The 19,489-nt window shown below is 44.0% G+C and overlaps 1 pseudogene; it reads right to left on the bottom strand.

Annotated features, from left to right (window-relative positions):
- Positions 1 to 922: 922 nt before the first annotated feature.
- LOC119314914 lies at positions 923 to 5,655 on the bottom strand (annotated as a pseudogene).
- Positions 5,656 to 19,489: the final 13,834 nt, after the last annotated feature.

Raw genomic sequence — 19,489 nt, 5'->3', positions numbered from 1 at the left:
CTTATCTTTTAATCTCGCTGCCATGCAGTTTTTTTCCTTCAGTCTAATTATTTTCTTCAAGTGGGCTTAAATAGGGGTTTGCTGAAGGGACATGGATTTTCTGCTCCTGGGTTGAAACACACCTGGCTGGACTATAAAACCTGAGAAAAATAGTAAAAATATCCAATGTTTTTTTGGCATTAACATGTATTCTTCACTGACAAAAGACATCTGTGGTGTCTGTGTGCAAAAGAAATTGAGGATAACAAGTCGAGTTCATGTGATTTCCTTCCAATTTACTTTGTCTTTCTCCAGTCCTGTTTTCAGATTGCACAAAAATCAACCTCATCAAGATATGCAGGATTTTAGAATGTTTGGAAAGTCACAAGTAGCACTATCAAGTACTCCATCTGTTCCTAAATATAGGTCTTTTAAGAGATTCCACTATGAACTACATACAAAACAAAATGAGTTAATCTACGCTCTAAAATATTTCTATATCCATCCGTATGTAGTTTGTAGTGAAATCTCTAAAAAGAGTTATATTTAGGAAAGGAGGGAGTATATCAAATAGAATAACATGAAGAGTTCATATTAGAACCACAGCGCAGCGTTACAAAAATAACCCGATAGGCAAGTTCATAAACATAGGCGATACACGCATAATTAATAAGGGTTGCCGGAAATAAGTATAGATTTTTTTTTTAGAAAAGGAGGATGACCCCCAGCCTCTGCATCTGGGCGATGCATACGACCACTTTATTAATTATTCTCACAAGACCTTACAAAGAAATACAACAACAAGACTAAAGCCACCGTCTAAGCAACAACTGTCGCTACGCCTATCGAAATGATGAAGGGGCGCTGATAGTCTGGGCCTAATACCAAACAGACATCGCAGCCAAACCTAAACATCTAAGACCTGAGGTTCCAAACAGGACGCCTGCCTGGTATGGGGCACCTACCAGTCCGGCGCACTTCTCAACCAGGACGCCTGCCGGGTATGAGGCCGCCGCAGCCACCTGCCACGAGTCCATCTTTAGAGCTGTACTGTTGTATCTACCATGCCAGATCTCTCTGCCATCGACGTCACCACAACGCCAGACAGCGTCGTCCTCCTGCGCGAGTCCATCCTCCCACATCGAACTCCGAATCTGCACTGCGCCATGCCGTCAAGATCCGTCGCCATCAATGTATGGATGGAACACTGATCCACCAAAGAAACCGTCCGCTGGTCCCGCGAAGCAAGGCTCAGCACCAAGTAGAAGGCCGAAGCGCACCGCCACCACGCCACCAGCAGCCCCGCCACCAAGAGTTGTTCCCAGCCGCCGCCTTCAAGAAGGAGCACGACACCAGGGTGCCGTCGACGCTCAGACAAGGGGAACAAAAGCTTTCGCCATAGCTCGAGGAGGAGGCGGAAGGGAGAGGATCCACCCCAAAGCCTTCAGGAAGGGGATCGGCGCCAAAGGCGTCGACTTTGGGGAGGCTGCCGCGCCAGCTAGGGGTTTCCCCCGGAACCTCACCCGCACGCCAGATCCGCCAGGCCGGCCATAGGGGACGCCGAAGCCGCCGCCAAGGACCGGCGCCAGCACGGATCGGGACAGATCGAAGCAGAGGCGGATCTTCTACATGGAGCCATGACGGATTGCGAGGAACCGCCACTGCGCCAACGTCCGCAGCCCCCACGCCGCCTACTTGCTGAGTAAATGATCCGAGGGCCCGACCCCGACCCCCGCGTCGCCTAGGAGGCGAGTCGGAGGAATTTTTAACGCGGAGGAGTGTGGTTGAAACGTACTCTTAGTGGCGACGAAGCTAGCAGGATTCTTCGATTTCAGGACCAGCTATTGTTTCGTCCGAAACTTGCTGTTTCTTTTATTTTATTATTAGTAGGCCAAAACCAGGTCCACACGAACTTGAATCCAGATGGTGTGCGTTCAGCCCCCTGACCACTTCTCACAACCTCAGAGTCGCCATTGTCTGAAAGCTTGATCTGATTACCATGGCTGGCAGCCTGTTCTCTCATGGCAGCAACTACCTTCTTGACACCGCCATTGCTTGCATTGTGTGGAGAGTACCGGATGGTAATCTTCTCAAGCCTGCGGAGGTTGATGATACCTCAAGGAAATTTATCAGCTGGGCAGGCATAGAGCTTCAGGTGGAGGTTTTTCAGTTTCGGCATAGCTCCCTGCTCAAAGGTGACCCATGGCACATAAGAGTCGAAACTGAAAACCTCAACGCTCGGGAAACCTGGAGGAATTGTTTGTTCCGCTTTCTTCCTATAAATGCAAATCAGTGCAAGAGTACTCAGGGCCGGCAGACCTCCAAGTATCATAAGATCATCTTGGTCTAGCTTACAGACTCTGATATCCAGCTTCCTCAGAGTGGTAAGCCCTGCAAGCCACCGGGAACTTCCCCAAACCTTCCTGCCACTTTCAATCTCTCAAGTGAAGAAAAATTGTTGGATAAAGGAAGTTCGTCGCTTGGGATGTAATCACCATAAATAATCAGATATTCAAGATTCGCGCACTTGCCTATGGAAGACAGCAACTTATCATTTCGGTCCTTGTCGGAAGGTTGATCATACAACACTACTTCAAGCTCCGTTACTCCTGTCAGTCCACTGATCTCCTGCATGGCACTTTCCGACCATTCCCTTGGATCAACAGTGCCAAGCGCCTTCACTGAGTTCAACTGGTCACTTCCCACAGGCAACTTCACTCTTTGGCCGGAACTAGAATGACCAAAATAAAGATGTGCTAGTTTGGGAAGACGAACAATTTCCTTTGGCAGCTCTTTCACTTGTGTCTGTCTTACATCTAAGGTCTCCAGATTTTGCAATTTTCCGATTTCTGCAGGGAGACAACTGAGTTTCGTCTGCCTTGCATCTAGAGTCTTCAGCTGTTGCAGTTTACCGATTTCTGGTGGGAGATTGCTGATTTCAGTCTGCCTTAAATCCAGAGTCTCCAGATAGCTAGCACAATCTCCTGATTTCTGGTGGGATCTTCTTGACTGGAGTGTGCTGGAGACTCAAGTACTTCAACAGGGTCATTTGGCATATATGGTCCATAGCCGAGTTTTCCAAATCCTTGCAGCCATCTAGGTCTAACACCCGTAGATACACCAAATCATTGTTTAAATAAAACTCTGCAGGCCCAGCAATAGTCACGGAACGAATATTGCCATCAGGTTTCATCGCTTCCGTGTCAACTGAAAGTTCCGAACCAGAAGAACATTGGACTGACAAACGGAAATAATGAGCATATTCCCTTGAAATACCAACGTCAGACAAGACAGTTGCAAATTTTTTCTTTTCTGATATCTGCCTAAGAGCATAAAGTACCATTTGGTTAACTTCATACATCTCTTCCCTTGAATAGTTATCATATTCTGACAGCCGGATGAAATTTCTGTTGATGAGCTCATCAAAGTACCCGCTTGCTACTTCCTCTCGACTATGCCTCACATTTTCAGAGATGAATCCTTCAGCAATCCATTTCCTAACCATAGTAGTCCTATGGATTATTTGGTTCCTAGCATGAACAGCCATGTACAGCAAACAGTCCTTCAGAGCACAGGGAAGGTGAGCATAGATAAGTGATATAATCTCTCTGAAGAGTTCGAAACCAGTAATGTTCTCGGATTCAGAACCTAAAGAATGTGGCGTCTGCTTCCAAGAAAAATATACAGAATACATCATCTCTTGCCATGGCTTTGTTGGGGTTACCTTGGTTGTGAGTAACGAAGCAATACTTATTATTGCTGAAGGTGTACCACTGCACATCTTCAAGATCCCAAACAAAAAAATGTCTCCAGGTGCATTAGGCCAACTGGCCACATGGCGAAAATAATGCTTGAAGAACAACACTCTGGAATATTCGTATCCAAGATAATGAACTTCATATATCGACTCGTCACAGCCTGAGCAACATAACTTAGCTATGTCATTAACACGAGTAGTAGTAATTACTCTGCTACCATAGTCATTATTTGTCAAGCTAGATGAGATGATCTGCCAGTCATCTTCGTTCCATAAATCATCAATCGCGACCAGGTACCTATCAAAGTTTGATAATGAAAAGTCAAACTCGAGTAAGGCTTAATACTCACCTATGTGCATCTGCAAGGCCCTATATATAAAGATCGAGCCATCTAAGAAAACAGTGTGTTTTAAGAAATAGACGGTGCTCACATTGTGGTATCTAACAAATCAAATCTAAAGAGAGCTACCAAATTGCAATGCCGTATAACAATTAAAACACATGTATTTTGTATCTACTTGGTGCACTGATAAAGTTCATATTGTCTACAGGAAAAGAAAAAAAAACATGTTCACTAACTGATCCATACCTCTTGTTCAGAAGAAATTCTCTAATTTGAGAAACGAGCTGTCTTATATCATTTGCTTCTTCATTGATGTTCGTATGATTTTCCACGCCAATAAGTTGATGGAACATCTCCGTGAAAAACTTCACCATGTCAGCTGGTTCAAGGGGGACCCTAACAAAAGCCCCACAATCAAACTGCGGTTTAAGCTGATGGTACACAACTTGGGCAAGAGTTGTCTTGCCCAATCCCCCATGACCGACAATGGAGACTATTTTGTTTTGCTTCATTGAAATGTCATCTCCCTCTGTCAGCATCTTGATTAACACATCTCTTGGTTCGTCGATGCAGACGAGCTCATTCTCTTCCTCATTTTTGTGGCAAGCATCAAGACGTTTATGTGCGGCAAACACATCCAGAACATCCAATGTCATCGCTTTGATACCGGCAATCAGATCAGTAGGATCCGGGTGAGGAGGAGTCGGTGAATCTCTGGACCTTCTCAAGAGCCGCCCGGACACACCCAGGTTAGCGGCCGGCTCAGCGGGCACCAACAAGAGGTCGAGGATGTTCTCAGTCTGGCAGAACACCACGCTGATTTTGTATAGCCAAGCTCTGTCAAACTTGTCGAGCTGGTCCGGTGGCGCATCCGTCCGTCATACTGCAGAAGTAAGCTTGCAAGCGCTTCTGCTGTTGTGCAACATACTTGAGGTCCTCCTTGGCGCCGGAGGGCAGGTTGTACTCATCCTTGAGTAACTTGGGGTCAGCTACTCAGCTTGGAGAGGACGGAGCCCATGATCCCCTCCGTGATATCCATGCTAGCTAGCTCGGTCCCTCCCCTCCCCTCCCAATTACGATCTCTGGTGGTGGATATATAATCTGGCTAGCTAGTCTGTTGTTATAGGCCGGCCGTTGACTTACATAGCTGCGAGTCTGGAGTCTGGACCGGCAATGTGGTGAAGAAGAAGTAGGTGGTGTGGATCAGTGGATGGCAAGAAGCCTATGGAAATTCCTCCCAAGTCCCAAGGAGAGACTAATTATGGAGATGCTTAATTTCTCCCAATGGAAGCGGAGAAGGGGGCAGCTGCAAGGTAAAATCATGGGAGATGATGAGCATTATGATCCAGCACGAGCATAGACAAGACGAGTAGATTTCAGTTTGCAGCTTGTAGGTAGGATCAGTACAGAAGAAGCGGAAAACCAAAGGGAAGCTGCATGCGGTGGTCGGACTTACACTTACAGCGTGGTCGACCGGCCGGTCCGATAGGACACCGGCTGAAGCGGGGAGGCCGTGCTGCCGCGCGAGGGGAGGATCGACGGCGTGGTTGGGTGGGTTTGTGGGGGTGGTGGGTGAGCCGGTGGCTGGGACGAGAGGGAGGAAGCAGGGAGGGAGGGAGGGAGTCGACGGCGTGGAGGTGTGATGGGGAGTATTGGGGGCTTCAGGTCTCGAGCGATTTTTCGGTGGGGAGCAAATTTATTTTTTATAGGCTACACAAAATATATTTTTTTGAAAACCCCACCCATATATTAATTAACTTAGAATGTTAATACAATCGTTCATTACAGCATGTTCCACACAGGCCGGAACGCTATTAATAAGAACACCATCAGACTTATTATTAAAACTAAACTTAGCTATCTCGTGCGCCACCTTATTAGCTTTCCTGCTAATCTTGGAGATCTTCACATTCGGCAGCATCTTAGAAATACTGAATGCTTCCTTCTTTAAGTCAACAAGGGAAGATCTGTCAAACCTGTAATTTTCAAGAACACCAGCCACAAAAGAACAATCAGTTTCTAATATGATGGGTTGGTGAAGGGTGATACCGATATACAATCCAGAGATTGTCGCTCTAATTTCCGCTTCCTCAGCACTATAGCAGGCTCCAATATAATCCCAAGAGGAAATGATTACTTCTCCAATATGATTCCTGACAACGACCCCCACACTTGCGGCGGTGATTGCCTTCACAAAACTTGCATCGACGTTAATTTTGAAAAACTCCGCGTTGGGAGGTTTCCAACTAACATCCTTCCTCTCCCCATTATTCGAATCCTGAATGCCCTCCCCCAATTCCTTGCCTTTGTAACTGATCACTCCCTGCGTTTTTGAGTGGCAAGACGAAAAGGAAGCCCAGTAATTATGAACAAAATTTACAGAGGCTAATATGGATTCTTTACCTTTAGCAAAAATCAAATCATTCCTCAAGTGCCAAGCTCTCCATAACATGAAAATAGTTTGCTCACGCACTGTTGGACTTAATTGATCCAGTAAAATAAGAAACCAATCTGGCCCAGTATTTTTAAAAAGCACTTCGGCAGGCAAATTCCACACTTTTCTCAAAGCCAAACGAAGTGCACGTGCCTTTGGGCAACTCACCAAAGCATGAAAAGTGCATTCATCTTCGATGCCACAAATTGTGCAGATTCTCAGGATTGCTTGATGGTGTTTAACCCTATTAACTTGAACTGCCAAACTATTTGAAGCCACCCGCCAAGCAAAAATTCTAATCTTCTGAGGGACATTAGCTTTCCAGATAATATTCCAGATCCTCCTTTCCCCATTTACTGCTACACTAGAATTTCCCACATTAACCTTCGAGTCCATGAGGTTCTGAGCAAGCCTGTACGCACTCTTAACTGAAAACATGCCACTTTTCTCATGATGCCAGGCAATAAAATCTCCCTCACCCAAATTCAGCGTGCGCAGCTTTAAGATTTCTTCTGCATCATGAGGGTAAAAAAGATGCCTGATGAGATTCTCATCCCACCTCCTAGTATCTGACCTAAATAACTCGGACACCCATTTGATCCTTGTTCTGTTTTTCTTGGCAGTAATCTTCAGGCCAGACTCCCTAGGAATCCAATTGTCTCTCCATATGTTTATACTGGTCCCATCAACAACTCTCCAGATTACACCCTGTTTCAATAATTCGAGGACATGCATAATACCTTGCCACGGATGCGATGACGATTGCGGGAATACAGTATCAATAAGATGTCCATGCGGATAATATTTTGCTTTCATCACCTTAGCACACAAAGAGTCCGGAAAAACCAATAAACGCCATGCTTGTTTGGCCAGAAGTGCTTGATTAAATAGCCTGAGATCACGAAAGCCCATACCGGCCCCCTTCACCTTTTGGTCTTGTCATCTTATCCCAAGTCAACCAATGAGTTCTCCTTCTATTCTCGTCATCACCCCACGAAAAATTCTGAATAATTTGCGATAAATCATCACAGAGGGACACGGGAAATTTAAAAATACTCATGCCATAGACCGGAATGGCCTGAATAACGGATTTGATTTGAATTTCCTTTACCCCGTTGGAAGCATATTTTTCAACCCAGTCTTCCCCTCGCTTAATAGCTTTCTCTTTGGTAGATTGAAATTTGCCCGCCTTCATACGACCTTCCGGCACTGGTAAACCCAGGTACTTATCATCAAATCCTTCACTTGAGATCTGAAGGATAACCAAAATGGACACCTGATCTTCCAAAGCAACTTTTTTCCCAAACAAAATGGAACATTTTTCTGGGCTTAACAATTGACATGTACCCTCCTCATAAGCAGTCAAAATACCTTTGACGGCCAAAACATGCTCCACAGAACCCTTAAAAAACAAAAGGCTGTCGTCAGCAAATAATAAATGAGAGATACCTGGAGCATATCTGTTCAAACGAAAATCTTGAATCACCCCTCTTGCCGAAGCATCATTAAAAAGCAAAGAAAGCGCTTCAGCCACAAAGAGAAATAAGTATGGTGATAATGGATCTCCTTGCCTAAGCCCACACGACGGATGAAAAGACTCCAGTAACTGCCCATTAAATCTCACTGAAAATTTTACTGATGTAACACACGCCATAATCCACTTTATCCAAGTTGGTGCAAAGCCATACGCTCCAAGCATACTTTCCAGAAACTTCCAGTCCACACGATCATACGCTTTGACAAGATCCAACTTATATGCACAATATTCACCACGACTATCTTTCAAAGTATTCAACGAATGCATACATTCAAAAGCGATGAGAGCATTATCAGAGATTAATCTTCTAGGAATGAAGGCACTTTGAGTAGGAGAAATCATACCATCCAAGAGGGGTCTCATTCTATTTACGAGGCACTTGGAAATAATTTTATATATGACGTTGCAAAGGCTAATAGGTCGAAAATCCTTCATCTCTTGGGGATTCTTCACTTTAGGTATAAGAACAATGGTAGTATCATTAATCCCTTCGGGCATAATTCCTGAAAGAAAAAATTGCTGTACGGCACGAACGATATCTTCCTTTAACAAACCCCAGTTCCTCTGGAAGAATCTGGCTGAAACCCATCAGGTCCTGGCGCCTTCAAAGGCCCAATTTGGAAAAGTGCGTCACTAATTTCTTGCTTAGAAAATTGTTTGCACAACTCCTCATTCATTTCATCATTCACCAACGGTTTAACAAGTGGAATAATACGAGATGGGTTAACTGTATGATCACAACAGTACAGGTTCTTGAAAAATAAGTTAGCGATACCTTTGATTTCATCCATATCCTGAGACAGAGATCCATCGCTTCTTTTAATAGCAGAAATATTATTCTTCTTCGCTCGCCAAGTGGCTTTCCTATGAAAAAATTTAGTATTCCTATCCCCCCATCTCATTTTGTCCAAACATGATCTCTGCTTCCACATAATTTCTTCCTTTATTAGGAGCTCATCCATCTCTGATAGTATTTTCTTCCTCTCCTCTATTGCATTATGATCATTTCTCTTATATAGCACATTTAACCTGTTACACGCAGCTTCAAGCTTTTTTGGCAGATAGCCTATGTGAACCTTACTCCAACCATGAAGAGATTTCATCATCTTGTCCAAATTATTTGCCACATCTCCCAGATCATTGACGTGCAAACTTTTGTTCCAGCATGATTCAATATGTACTTTCAGTTCCGCTTCCTCTCTCTCCCAGTACGCTTCATATTTCAACTGTTTAACAAAAGGACTGGAGCGAGAGGCACCCATCAATTCAATAAGAATAGGACAATGATCAGATCTGGAACTAATAATATGAGAGACCTTGCAGTTGGGAAAAATAGAAGACCATTGAGGGCAAGCGACCGCACCGTTGAGCCTAACTTTCACGTTTTTATTGCCTTCCTGCTTATTATTGTAAGTCCAAGGAACTCCATGGAAACCCAGATCAAATAGGTTGCAATCAGAGAGAACTTCACGAAAATTAGCCATAAGTTTTTGCGCTCGCTTAATCCGAGAAAAGTGCTCATTCTGCCACATTGCCTCATTAAAATCCCCAACCATAAACCACGGCCCACGCCATTGAGTGCAGCGGTGGAAGAGACTTCATCGACAAGAACAAGGCTACACAAAATATAGCAGAAATTCCTAGGGGCGCGCACTGCGTGTTTAATCATTCAAACTTATGGTTTTTTTTCATCTGAAAATTCCGATTTCTCTGAGCCACAAGTATCAAGTTTCATACTCCCTCCATTCCCTTTTGTAGTGCGCATATTTATTTATTTTGCCAAGATTTTGAAATGTAGTGCATGCATGCAGCACAAACCTGATTTGGACGAGTTACCCTTGACTGGAATCAAGGGACACACACAGCAGGGCACGCACATGGGTGTGTGGCAGACAATGCATGCAGGGTTATTCTGGTAAAAATCACAGCTCCAGCTCATGCATTGGTATTAGAGCTAGCATCCATGCGCACTATAATATGAAACAGAGGGAGTAGTTGAAATTTTAAGGGGTTTTTTCGCCGGTCGCGGGTACAAAAATCATGATTTTATCACTCCCTCATACTAAGATTCATGATTTCAAATTTTAAGCAATTATTTTGGACCTCAATAAGTCCCGAACGTTCGGAATTTAAGCATTCTAATCCAAACTCTTTTCATGCCAACTTTAGTTAAGGCGATGTTGACAAACATGGCAATTTTCAGACAAAAAATCAAACTGAAACGAAGTTGCCATGTGTTAACAACTAAAGTTGCCATCACGCAGCAACTAAAGTAGCCATTAAAAAACGTTCGGAATGACATGCTTAAATTCCGAACGTTCGGGATTTATCTATTCCGATTATTTTTGCCGGTCGCAGGTCCTAAAATCGTGATTTTATCGGTCTCTCGTACTAATGGAACTTAACAATTATTTTCAAAATTCGTCAAAGATATTCAAAATGGATCTTATTTGAAAGTCCTCATACCGGAAAACGTGAATACAAAAACAAAACTTAATGTGAATTTTTCATTCAAAAAATATAAAAGTTTGAAAATCAAAAGCCAACAAAATAGCATGCGTGAAGGACTTGGTGCCCAGCACTTGCACGCCGCAAACTCTCTCCAAAATATAGTACTACTATAACTAAATATAAAACGTTTTGCCAGTTCAAAGCAAAGATGCATACATGCAAAACGAACAATCTTACGAAGGCTATGGCCTACAGGCATCCAAAAAACAATATGTGATTGACGCTATAACTATGTTGACGGATGTGGAGGGTCGATTCGAAAATTATACTGTCACCCATGTTAGATAGAAAACTCCCTAGCCACCCGCTCTAACGACATGCACACTGCTTTGAATAGTGATTCGTAATTTATTTGATGTAACATAGACCACATACAAAGCCAATGCGTATATCGGTATATAATCTGAATAGGAGAAGAAACTTTGGCACTAAAAACAAAATCAGTTATACACAGACAAAGCAATATAATAAGGCAGATGATTCCAATAAGTGTGCTAAATATATTTGGTATTCTTACAAGCCAGTATATCGGTGGCATTTGTGGGCAGATATTTTTTGTCGAAAAGGGGGAATTCCCTGGCCTCTGCATCAGAAAGATGCATACGACCATCTTATTAACCAAATAACGCAGTGCCAACATGGTTCCAAGGTCTCCAAAAGTAATAAGAAAAAAGGAAAAAAGCTCACACAGAGCCAAAGAAGGCTAGAAACACCCACTAGCCATGAACAGACGCCACAACCGGCTGGCTAAAACTAGATAGGTAAACTACATGCCTATCCTATTACATGACCGCCATCCAAACCGGTTGAAGATATCCCGAGCTACCATCTCTCATCGGAAAGACCCAGTAACCAAATGCTCCCTGGCCTCCGTCTGGGTGAGTAACGACCATGAACGGATCAGAGCCGTAGTGCGGAATAAAACCTGCAAAAAATGTATACATGATATTCTGTTAAAAATCAAATCATTTCTGCAAGTCCAGATAGTCCACAGCAAAGCACAAACTCCAACCCAAATGTGTCTCGCTAAGTCAGGCTCAATCCCATTAAGCCATGTCCCAAATAGCGCGTTAACATAATTCGGTGGATTGATATTAAAAGCAATGTGGACAGTCTGCCAAAGTACTTTGGCCAACGGGCAATCAAAAAAGAGATGTTTGATAGTCTCATCCTGATCACAGAAACTACACCTAGTAGGTCCTGTCCAATTACGTTTTATCAAGTTGTCATTTGTTAAAATAACTTGTTTATGGACAAACCACATAAACACTTTTATTTTCAAAGGAACTTTGACAGCCCAAACATGCTTAGAGGTAGGAATGGAGTTCGAATTAATAACATCAATGTACATTGATTTAACAGTGAATGCTCCAGACCTAGTCAATTTCCAGCGTAATTCATCGGGTTGTTGAGATAGTTGGATCTCCATCAGTCTCCTAACTAAACGGAGCCATTCTTCCCAACGATTGCCCGCTAGCGTCCGTCGGAACTGAATATTAAGGCGGATAGATTGAAATACCGAGGCGACGAACACTTCACGTCGTTGAACAATACGGTACAAAGACGGATATTGGATAGCCAAAGGTGTTTCGCCGAGCCAAGTATCCTCCCAGAAACATGTACTAGAGCCGTTTCCAATAGCAAACCTCATCCTATTAAAGAAAGCTTGTTTGACTTTCATCAAACCTTTCCAGAAGGGTGAATCAGTCGGCCTGACTGTAACCTGGGACAAAGTTTTTTTCTGGAGGTACTTGGCATGAAGGATTTGAGCCCACATGGCATCATTCTCCGTTGAGAGCTTCCACAGCCACTTGCTAAGAAGGCATCTATTCTTAATTTCTAGATTCTCAATACCGAGACCCCCTTGGTCTTTCGGTCTACAGATGATATCCCATTTAGCAAGCCGATATTTTCGTTTAAGCTCATCACCCTGCCAAAAGAAACGCGATCGATAGAAGTCCAGTCTCTTCCTAACACCAACTGGGACCTCAAAGAACGAGAGGAGAAACATAGGCATGCTCGTGAGCACCGAATTAATCAGGATTAGTCGGCCTCCGTATGACATGAGCTTACCCTTCCAACAACTTAGTTTCTTCTCAAATCGGTCCTCGATGCACTTCCACTCTTTGTTTGTGAGCCTACGATGGTGGATTGGAATCCCCAGGTAAGAGAAGGGCAACTCTCCCAACTCGCACCCAAACAATTGCCTATAAGCCTCATGTTCGTCTTTAGCTTTACCAAAACAGAACAGCTCGCTCTTATGAAAGTTAATCTTTAACCCGGTCAATTGTTCAAATAGGCATAACACAAGCTTCATATTTCTCGCCTTGGCCAAGTCATGCTCCATAAAGATAATTGTATCATCTGCGTACTGAAGGATGGATACACCTCCATCAACGAGATGAGGTATCAATCCACCTACTTGACCATTTTCCTTAGCCCTTCCTATCAAAACTGCTAACATACACCACAATGTTAAATAGGATAGGGGACATCGGATCTCCTTGTCTTAGGCCTTTATGTGTCTAGAAGTAATGACCTATGTCATCATTAACTTTAATTCCCACACTACCTTTTTGCGTAAATGATTCAACCTGTCGACGCCAGGCTTCATCAAAACCTTTCATACGCAATGGCTGTTGGAGGAATGGCCATTTGAGCTTATCGTACGCTTTCTCGAAATCCACCTTAAAAATTACTCCATCTAATTTTTTGGAATGGATTTCATGGAGCGTTTCATGCAGGACAACCACCCCTTCAAGGATGTTTCTGTCCGGCATGAAAGCAGTTTGGGACTGTTGCACCACAGAATGCGCAATCTGTGTGAGCCTATTAGTCCCTACCTTGGTGAAAATTTTGAAACTAACATTGAGGAGGCATATCGGCCTGAATTGCTCAATTCTCACAGCATCCGTTTTCTTAGGAAGCAATGTGATAGTTCCAAAATTCAAGTGAAATAACTAAAGTTGTCCAGAGAACAAGTCATGGAACATAGGTAGCAAATCCCCCTTAATAATGTGCCGGCACTTTTTATATAACTCGGCCGGGAATCCATCCGGACCGGGAGCCTTATTGTTTTTCATCTGTGCAATAGCATCAAACACCTCCTTCTCTGAGAACGGGGCAACCAGAATATCATTTTTGGCAGCCGTTAGCTGAGGCACATCCTCAGTCCTAGACTCATCGAGGGACACACAATTATCCTCCGGGGGTCCAAATAACTGCTTGTAATACTCGGTAATATACGTTTTTAGGCTGTCTTGTCCTAAAATAGTGCCCTCATCTTGTTCAAGCTGAAAGATGTGCTTCTTTCTGTGCTTCCCATTAGCTATCAAATGGAAGAATTGAGTATTTGCGTCCCCTTGGACCACTTTGCGCACTTTAGCACGCAAAGCCCACTTCAATTCTTCTTCGCGGAGCAGTTCTTTCAACCTCTTTTCTGCCTCATTTTTAACCTGAAGCTCAGCAGGCAGTAAGATAATGGATTCGGCCTTTATGTCCAGGGCTTGTATAAGAGAAAGGAGTCTATCCTTTTCAATCTTATACACACCACTGAGGTGCTTAGCCCATCCCCGTAAGAAACTTCTCAAATGCCTAATCTTATTCTGCCAACGCTCGATCGCAGTCACGCCTCCTGCACCTCTAGCCCATTCCCTGGCAATCAAATCCAAGAATCCCTCGCGTTCGAACCATGACATCTCGAAAGAAAAGGTGTTCTTGTTACCCACGTGGTTCGGCTCCCCTGAGTCCACAAACAAGGGTGTGTGATCGGATATTCCCCTCGAGAGAGCTTGCACCGTAACCAGAGGGAACTTTTGTTCCCACTCCACGCTTGCAAGAACTCGGTCAAGTTTTTCATAAGTCGGATTTGGCAGAACGTTAGCCCAGGTAAACTTTCTACCAGAAAGCTCAATCTCCCTCAGATCCAAGCTTTCAATAATGGTATTGAACATAAACGACCATCTGCCGTCAAAGTTATCATTGTTCTTCTCGTCTTTCCTTCTGATGATATTGAAATCACCTCCAACCAAAATTGGAAGCTGTTCTGACCCACAGATTCGAACAAGGTCCGCCAGAAACTCCGGTTTAAGCTCGGGCTGTGCGGCACCATAAACCGCCACCAAAGCCCAGTTAAAACCATCTATCTTGGACCTGACTCGAAACTTTACTGCGAAGTCACCCATCACTACACTTTGGACTTCAAGCGAATCGCATCTCACACCGAGTAAGATACCACCCGATCTACCTCGCGGAGGGAGGCAATGCCAATCAAAATCAATACCACCCACAAGGGAAGAAAGAAACTGGGGCGCAAAGTTTTCTCTACCAGTCTCCGATAGAGCGACAAAATCTAACTGCTGCTCTAAAGCTACCTCAGCAAGGAACCTTCTTTTAGCCAAGTCCTTCAGACCTCTGCTATTCCAGAAAATTCCTCTCATATTTCATCATGGAATTTTTTAGTAATACGAATCCTAGCACTCCTACGAACCGCGGAATCAGGATAGATCTTCCGGTTCCACTTACGTTTTGGTTTACTAGGCTCTGCCTCTCGGTCCTCATAACGGGTGGACTTAAATTATCAGCGTCAATCTCGATGGGTACATCATCATCCTCAACCATCTGACTGGGAGGTGCTAGATCCGCACACAGATTATCTAGCACTCTAAACCCTAACGCATCAATCTCATCATCATTCATCGGTTTAACTGCTGCAAGATTACGAATAGTGTCTAAGACACGTTCCGCCTCTAAATCTAACAGATCATTGACCGAATTATTGATCTCACTATCCGTGGCACCTAGTGAAACTCCTAACTGGTTTGCATTATTTATAATCTCCTCATTAGAAAAATGCAATAAAGAGTTAGAAACGTTGACGGACATACCAGAGGATGATGCAGCCTCGTGAAGCTTGGCCGCCCTCATAGCGCACCGCTGCTGCATATCATCCACCTCCGGGAGCTCGTGGATGCGAGCGCTCGTCCGTCTCCCCGTCGAGACAGGGTCCGGCATCCCGCCAAAAGCAACAACCTCCTCCCTAGTAAAACCTGGCGTTGAATCCCTGAAAGGGTCAACCTAGGTTACCAGAGGAGGCGGCTGCGGGCTCCCAAGCCCCACAGATGGGTGTCCAACGCCGGGGTCCTCTGCCACCGGTGTGAACGGGGAGGGGATGACGGGGGCCGCCTGCCCATGCTCTCCTCCCGCCCCATCCGCCGGTGCAGACGGAAGAGCTATCGGCGAAGGAGAGGCAGTCCTCCAGACCGCCGGGGAAGAAGGATGAGCCATGGCCTCCTGCCTTAGCCCCTCCCCCAACGCAGAAGATGGCGCAGGAGTCGCCGCCACCACCGGAGTAGCAGAAGCCGAGGCCACCTGCCTCGGGCTCCCTCCCCCAGCGCTGGCCGACCCCAACGTGACCGACGTCACCGGCGCCGGGATATGGAGGGGAGACATCAAGGCCTCCTGCCCCGACCCCCCCTCCCCCAACACCAGCTCACAGGTAGCCATCCGCACCGGAGCCTCGACCACAGGAGAAGGAAGGGAGAGAGAAGCGACCTCCGGCTCCCCCACCCCAAAATTGAACTCTTTGATAACTAGCCACATATAATACAAAATTAGTTGTGAAAGAATAGGTGTTTTTTAACACAATACAGACGCAAACAGTTATAGATATGCGCATACACTTATCCCTATGAACGTAGACATGCACATCCTACCCCTATGAGCATCTCTGAAAGACTAGGTTGGTATATCATCTTGAGATTTAGGAAGTCAATGTAGGCGCCTTGTAGTCGACAGGAACGTATCCTTTCACTGAACTCGTGTCATCAAAAATCCTGAAATAAATTCAGAAAAATGCGAGCACCAAGACTTGAACACTGGCAGGCTGAGCATACAACTGTTTTTCTAACCATCCAATCACATGTTGGTTCAAGAATAAGTGTTTATTTGATTGTCGCATCATGCTACACTACTTACTTCCTTGCCAATTGGGACGATCGAAGTCATTTTTAGTTAGCATAACCCCCTTCCAAAGGTACCACATGACAATCTCAACTTTTAGTGGTATCTTTGACTTTCATATTTGTTTATTATTATCCACTAAAATCTCAGAGTGCGTGAGTACATGGTACATAGAGTCAGCTTTACAGGACCCAGATATAGAAAGATATTGCCCCTACCTTTATATACTCCCGAAATCCCAAAAAGTAATTATCAAGGATTTTGTTCCGCTACCACACTTCTTTGTTCCATGAGCCGGTACGTGTCACAGGTTCTTCGTCGCCGGTGACCAGAGCAACATTTCGAGGGGCGCAACCGGCCGCCGGAGATGGGCACGGTGGAGCCAAACGAGCTCTGCTTAGATTAGATTTCACGTTGCATGTAATAATATGGATTTAATGATTTGAAAATGAGGTATCTGATTGTGTAATTGACCTTTTGCGTCCTGTCTGGTCACTGACCGTGGACGTGCCCAAACTGGAATTAGGTACTTCCAGCTGTAGTGTGTACCAAAGATGCTCATGAACCAATTGCAAGTCAAAGGAACAGATGCTTACTTCCTCTGTAAAGAAATATATGAGTGTTTAAATAATGATCTAAACACTCATCTATTTCTTTACATAGGGACTACATTACTTCAACAACAGTGCGTTGAGTTCTTTAGAGAAGAAGATCAAAAAGAAAATATAAATCTATCCAGCGGTGCCACAAAGCTAGCTACTAGAAGCCAACTCACCTTGCATTTTATTTAAAGTCGCTTTACAGAGGATCAATTTTCTTGTACTAGCTAGATGCAGATCAATTTTCTTGAGATCTGCATAAGATAAAGCGACTTCAAATAGTACAGATACCAAGTCTTTTTAGACCGTCGTGTTTAGGTTTTATTTATCATTTTAAAGCCTTATCATGTACTGTGCAAGATCATGCAGATGCCGACTGGTGCATTATTTTGTCAGAGTAGGCAGCGAACGGAAGTTGCTCCTATTTATATGGAGCAATAATGGTTGGAGTTGACCGCATAAAACAGAGTTATACCAGAAGACCTCAAATCCCATGGTTGCTTATTTTCCTGTCCGGCCTTCCAAACTAATCTCTATGACGGGAACCTTCAACGCGTGAGGACATCTAAATTTAGTGACGAGTACTTGTGAAGAGACCTAAGAAAATATAGTTTTCCTGACATCTGCGGCTTAACCCATGACGTTCAGTTTCCCACTTATTTTCGAAAAAAGAGGGAAAGATCCCCAGCCTCTATTCCGACTGATTCACACAACCAATTTTCATTTTCCGAAAATGAGGTTAAAACTCCTGACCTCCAGTGCACACATCCATTTTTATTAATTATTAAACAGAGTACATAACAAAGTAAACCACGACCTAACTTCTACAAGATATTAAAAGACACCTACGATTAGGCCGACTTTTTCCGCAGCAGTGCCTTTAAGAAGGACAAATATATATACTCATGTCAGCGTTGCCATGTATGACCGTAGACGGCCTAGACAAGGATTATCATCCTGATTGCCCAAACCAATCAGTGACGAGCAACACAACAATAAGTAGACAACGCCTACAATAATGTAGAACGCAAGTTCGCCGTTGTTGAGCCCGACCAATAAAGGCAAGGACAAGATTTTTCACCCCAAAAAGTATTTTCAATGCACGAATAATCTGCATGAGATAATAAAACCATCATGCATGACAAACAGCAAAGACTCGTCAGTACTGATCAGTGGTGTTCATGACCCATATTGGTGAACACAACTGACGGGCCAGGATAAGAATGCGCATAGGAGGTAAAAATGTCACCACCGACAAGCATATGTTTGTTTATTCATTGTTTAATTTATTGGCTCGCGTCGACAGCTTCACTACCCGCTCCACAAATTAATGCATCGATGGTCCATTCAATGATTCGATGATGTCTTTAATGGACTGCACATGGCAGTAGGGTTGTTTGTTGGCGTTATCGTGGTGGATCTTGATGATTGATCCAAATTAACCAGAAAAGGAATACAATAACAACATGTAGTACAACAGCATCGTTGACATAATAAGGCGTGGATCTTGCTGACAATAAATTTAATCAACTCTTATTGAAAGTTAAATCTCTAGTTATGGCGTGATTCTTGATGATGAACCAGTCGATTAGTCCTTGCGAAATAAAACAAAGTGAAACTGAAAGAGGGTGCTTCGGTACACCCCTCTATTCTGATAAGTATTTCTTGCACGGAACCAACCGCAAACAGCCTTAGGGGGTGTTTGATTTAGGGACTTTTTAGTCCCAGAGACTAAAAAAAGTCCCTAGGAACCAAATAGGAGAGACTTTTTATACAGGGAGTAGAAAAAGACTCTATTGGAGAGTCTTTTTTGATTAGTCCATGAGACTAGAAAAAGTCCTAAAACTTCTGAACCAAACACCCCCTTATTTTGGGTTCTATATAGCTCCTCATCTCCGCCAGCATGCACACTGTTGAGAATAATAGCTGTTACAGTTGACGTACATCCCATTGCTAAGCTAATTTTTACTAGTTGGAGCCATCATTGGGTATAACAGAATCAATCATAGATGAGTACTTAGAATTCTTCATAGGCCTGTGACCGGCGCTGCGTCGCTGTCTTCAGCCTTTCAGCTTGCATCCTCTATGTTTTATTTAGTCCGCGAACTTTTAGTAGCTATGGCCTTGGTTGCCGGAACTTATAGGGCCTCCTCATCCTTATGGCCGGGCAAGCGCCCACTTTCTAAAATAAAGCTGAGTATTTAGAATTTCTAGAAGAAAAGAATAGAGTGCCGAGGAAATTTTTTCTTGGGGGAGCAGAAAATGACATTAAGGAGTGGATTTTTGATTCCTTTCGCACGAAAAACTAGTTCCTATTCCACTAGCAAGATTATCACTTGCGTGTTTTTACCAACATGTCAGAACTGA

The sequence above is a fragment of the Triticum dicoccoides genome, chromosome 6A (assembly GCF_002162155.2).
Source record: "Triticum dicoccoides isolate Atlit2015 ecotype Zavitan chromosome 6A, WEW_v2.0, whole genome shotgun sequence".
Taxonomy (NCBI): Eukaryota; Viridiplantae; Streptophyta; class Magnoliopsida; order Poales; family Poaceae; genus Triticum; species Triticum dicoccoides.
This window is presented reverse-complemented; position numbering and strand designations above follow the sequence as displayed.